The 5,303-nt window shown below is 54.4% G+C and overlaps 1 pseudogene; it reads left to right on the top strand.

The window, feature by feature from the left end:
* The window catches only part of LOC135538340 (bestrophin-3-like), a 16,864-nt pseudogene extending 12,134 nt beyond the window's left edge, over positions 1 to 4,730 (top strand).
* The last annotated feature ends 573 nt before the right edge of the window (positions 4,731 to 5,303 follow it).

Here is a 5,303-nt window from a genome sequence, read left to right as displayed (position 1 = left end):
CTGTGCTCCTCTCTCCTCCTCTCTCCCTCTCTCTCCCCTAGTGGGCAGTAAGCCCTGTGCTCCTCTCTCCTCCTCTCTCCCTCGCTCTCCCCTAGTGGGCAGTAAGCCCTGTGCTCCTCTCTCCTCCTCTCCCCTCTCTCTCCCCTAGTGGGCAGTAAGCCCTGTGCTCCTCTCTCCTCCTCTCCCCTCTCTCTCCCCTAGTGGGCAGTAAGCCCTGTGCTCCTCTCTCCTCCTCTCTCCCCTCGCTCTCCCCTAGTGGGCAGTAAGCCCTGTGCTCCTCTCTCCTCCGTCTCCCCTCTCTCTCCCCTAGTGGGCAGTAAGCCCTGTGCTCCTCTCTCCTCCTCTCTCCCCTCTCTCTCCCCTAGTGGGCAGTAAGCCCTGTGCTCCTCTCTCCCTCCTCTCTCCCTCCTCTCCCCTAGTGGGCAGTAAGCCCTGTGCTCCTCTCTCCTCCTCTCTCCCTCTCGCTCTCCCCTAGTGGGCAGTAAGCCCTGTGCTCCCTCTCTCCTCCTCTCTCCCCTCGCTCTCCCCTAGTGGGCAGTAAGCCCTGTGCTCCCTCTCCTCCTCTCTCCCCTCTCTCTCCCCTAGTGGGCAGTAAGCCCTGTGCTCCTCTCTCCTCCTCTCTCCCCCTCTCTCCCCTAGTGGGCAGTAAGCCCTGTGCTCCTCTCTCCTCCGTCTCCCTCTCTCTCCCCTAGTGGGCAGTAAGCCCTGTGCTCCTCTCTCCTCTCTCTCCCCTCTCTCTCCCCTAGTGGGCAGTAAGCCCTGTGCTCCTCTCTCCTCCGTCTCCCTCTCTCTCCCCTAGTGGGCAGTAAGCCCTGTGCTCCTCTCTCCTCCGTCTCCCTCTCTCTCCCCTAGTGGGCAGTAAGCCCTGTGCTCCTCTCTCCCTCCTCTCTCCCCCTCGCTCTCCCCTAGTGGGCAGTAAGCCCTGTGCTCCTCCTCTCCCTCCTCTCTCTCCCCTCGCTCTCCCCTAGTGGGCAGTAAGCCCTGTGCTCCTCTCTCCTCCTGTCCCCCTCTTAGTGGGCAGTAAGCCCTGTGCTCCTCTCTCCTCCATCTCCCTCTCTCTCTCCCCTAGTGGGCAGTAAGCCCTGTGCTCCCTCTCTCCTCTCTCCCTCTCTCTCCCCTAGTGGGCAGTAAGCCCTGTGCTCCTCTCTCCTCCTCTCTCCCCCTCTCTCCCCTAGTGGGCAGTAAGCCCTGTGCTCCTCTCTCCTCCTCTCTCCTCTCTCTCCCCTAGTGGGCAGTAAGCCCTGTGCTCCTCTCTCCTCCTCGTCTCCCCTCTCTCCCTAGTAGGCAGTAAGCCCTGTGCTGACCTCTCTCCTCCTCTCCCCTCTCTCTCCCCTAGTGGGCAGTAAGCCCTGTGCTCCTCTCTCCTCTCTCTCCCCTCGCTCTCCCCTAGTGGGCAGTAAGCCCTGTGCTCCTCTCTCCTCCTCTCTCCCCTCGCTCCCCTAGTGGGCAGTAAGCCCTGTGCTCCTCTCTCCTCCTCGTCTCCCCTCAGTTTCCCTAGTGGGCAGTAAGTGTTGCTCCTCTCTCCTCCTCTCCCCTCTCTCTCCCCTAGTGGGCAGTAAGCCCTGTGCTCCCTCTCTCCTCCGTCTCCCCTCTCTCCCCTAGTGGGCAGTAAGCCCTGTGCTCCCTCTCCTCCTCCGTCTCCCCTCTCTCTCCCCTAGTGGGCAGTAAGCCCTGTGCTCCCTCTCTCCTCCGATCCGGTTCCCCCAGTGGGACAGAAGATGATGTCCCTTGCTGATCTCCAGCTCCAGAGGCTTACTCTAACCCTGTTGATTACAGTAAGGATGGGGTGTGACCCCATCCTCTCTAGCCATTGGCTAATTGGGTGCTGCCCTCTATCCTAGTGGGTCTGCACTAATTGCCAGTGTGACCTCTGGCTCAGTGACATCTGTTGCCAGTTTCCCCTGAGTGTTCAGTAATGACCTGCTCAGGGACATCTGTTGACAATGACCTGCTCAGGGACTGCAGTTGAAAATGATCTTTTGCAGTAATGTTGCAGTAAGCCCTGTGTCCTCTCTCCTAAAACTAAATGTATTAAAGTAAAGTTTCATGTGACGTTTGTAGACTGATTTGTTGCTGTTCAGGCAGTAGCACTGTGAATGAACTCCATGAAACCCTGGACGTGACTGGGATCACTTTTCAGAGGCTCTGTAATCTCAGACAGTAAATCTCGTCTAGTGGAATGACTTGCTCCCATCCTCCTCTCAGCCCCTATGGAAATACTCACTGGTCACATGTCAAACTCTCCCCCTGTTCAGTTGACATTGTGTTTATTTACATTGTGTTTATTGACATTGTGTTTATTGACATAAGCCCTGTGTTTATTTACATTGTGTTTATGGACATAAGCCCTGTGTTTATTGACATTGTGTTTATTTACATTGTGTTTATTTACATTGTGTTTATTGACATGGTGTTTATTGACATTGTGGAAGTTTATGATGTATTTATTGACATGGGTTTTTATTGACATTGTGTACTTGTAAATAGCTACAAAGACAACCTGTGGAACCATGTTCTCTATTTGTCTCTCCAACTCTCTTCTCTCCCTCCCCGCCCTCTATCTCTCTGCGGGTCTCTAACAAATTGCCAGTGTGACCTCCTCTGACTCCCCATTTCTCTGTCTCTCCCCTCAGGGACATCTCTTGACAATGACCTCTCCCCATTTCTCTCTCCCTCTCCCTCTAAAGTTTCTCTCCTCCTCCCTCTTCTCTCTCCATTTCTAAAGTTTCTCCCTTCCCCCGCCTCTCCCTGGACCCATCTCTCTGTAATCTCTCTCTCCCTCCCCCTTTCTCTCCCCATGGTCTCTCAAATCCTGTTCATTGACTCTGTTTATTTCTTTGTCTCTCCATTGTCTTTATTCCCTCGCCTCCTCTCCCCCATTGTGTCTCTCTCTACCCTCTCCCCCCTTGTGTTCTCCCCCCTTTCTGACTCTGTTTATTTACTCTGTTTATTGACATGGTGTTTATTCTGGTATTTATTCATCTCCCCTCCCCATTTGTCTGTCCCCTCTCCTCCCCCATCCTCTGAAACCCCTCTCCCCTGTCTCTCCCCCTCTCCCTCTCCCTCCCCCTCTCTCTCTCCCTCCTCCCATCCCTCTCCCCCATCTCTCTCCCCATCTCTCTCTCCCCTTTCTCTCCCCTCTCTCCTCCCCATCTCCTCTTCTCTCTCTCCCTCTCTCCTCCCCCTCCCCTTTCTCTCTCTCCTCCTCCTCCCTCCCCTCCCCCTCCCCTCTCTCCCCATCCCCATCTCCCTCCCCCTTTCTCTCCCTCCCCCTTTCTCTCCCCTCTCCCTCCCTCTCTTTCTCTACCCCTCCCTCTCTCTCCCTCTCTCTCCCCTCCCCCTTTCTCTCTCCTCTCTCCCTCCCCTCTCCCCCTCCCTCTCTTCTCCCCTCTCTCTCTCCCTCCCCCCATCTCTCCTCCTCCCTCCCTCTCTCCCCTCTCCAGGTAGTCCCCTGGCCTCTACACCTTCATCTTTGCCTGTATTATTGGAAGACAGTTCTTGGACCCAGCTCAGGGTTACCCAGGTCATGACCAGGACTTTTACGTTCCCATCTTCACTATGCTACAGTTCTTCTTCTTCTGGCTGGCTCTGGCTGGCTGACTGACTACTGACTGACTGACTGACTGACTGACTCACACACACCAGCTGGCTCAAGGCCTACGACTGACTGACTCACACACACCAGCTGGCTCAAGGTATGACTGACTGACTCACACACACCAGCTGGCTCAAGGTATGACTGACTGACTGACTGACTGACACACACCAGCTGGCTCAAGGTATGACTGACTGACTGACTGACTGACTGACTGACTCACACACCCCACACACACACACACTGACCACTGACTACACTGACACACACACCAGCTGGCTCAAGGTATGACTGACTGAAGACTGTTTCACTGACTGACACACACCAGCTGGTTCAAGGTCATGACCAGGACTTTTACAAGGTATCCCACTTCACTGACACAGTTTTCTATTGTAGTCCAGCTGGCTCAAGGTATGTCCTGACAAACCTTTTTGACTGACTGACACACACCAGCTGGATAACAAGGTATGACTGACTGACTGACTGACTGACACACACCAGCTGGCTCAAGGTATGACACCACACACACACAAAATGGGGATTTGTCAGTAGGGGAAGTATGGAACCCAACTTCTGTTGACAGTAAGATTATCTATGCCTTGTGGGATTTAATTTGTCAACCAATGTTGTAAATCCCTGATGTCACATGACTGCCTGTTGTTTGATATCACTTCCGTATCAAGACATTTGTCTGGGATAATGAGCAGTGATGTGAGAGGTCCTTCTTCTTCAGGTTGCTGAGCAGCTCATTAATCCATTTGGGGAGGATGATGATGACTTCGAGGCGAACTGGTGTATCGACAGAAATCTGCAGGTTACTTCCAATCAATCAATCAATCAATCAATTAACCAAACATGTGTTGCAAAATGCCTTACAGTAAAACCCAGACTAGTTTTCATGTCTTTTCCAAGCCGATGTTATTGATTGATCTGTCATTTGTGCCAATCGATCATTCAGTCAATACCTGTGTTGTCTCAGGTGTCGTTGATCGCGGTGGACGAGATGCACATGAACTCCCCTCCGATGACTAAAGACATTTACTGGAACGACTCTGAGGCTCTGCCTCCCTACACCCTGGCTGCTGCCGACTACTGCATCCCCTCCTTCCTCGGATCCACCAGAGAGCTGGAGTGAGGACATGACAACACGGCACGCACACACACACACGGACACGCACACGCACGGACACACACGGACACGCACGGACACGCACGCACACACACACGCATGACACGCACGCACGCACGGACACGCACACACACACACACACGGACACGCACGGACACGCACGGACACGCACGCACACACACACGCACGGACACGCACGGACACGCACGGCACACGACACGGACACACACGGACACGCACGCACACACACACACGGACACACACGGACACGCACGGACACGCACGCACACACACACACATACACACACGGCTGCTTGTACAAACACACGCACACACACGGACACGCACGGACACGCACGCACACGGACATGCACGGACACACACACGCACACACACACGACTGCTTGTACAAACACACGCACGCACGCGTCCGCGCACACACACACACACACACATGGCTGCTTGTACAAACACGCACGCACACACGCACACACACGGCTGCTTGTACAAACATGCACGCACACACACACACGGCTGCTTGTACAAACACGCACACGTCCGCGCACACACACACACACA

This window comes from Oncorhynchus masou, unplaced genomic scaffold, assembly GCF_036934945.1.
Source record: "Oncorhynchus masou masou isolate Uvic2021 unplaced genomic scaffold, UVic_Omas_1.1 unplaced_scaffold_942, whole genome shotgun sequence".
NCBI classification, from domain to species: domain Eukaryota; kingdom Metazoa; phylum Chordata; class Actinopteri; order Salmoniformes; family Salmonidae; genus Oncorhynchus; species Oncorhynchus masou.
Note: the sequence above shows the minus strand (reverse complement) of the source record. Positions and strands in the feature narration are given on the sequence as shown.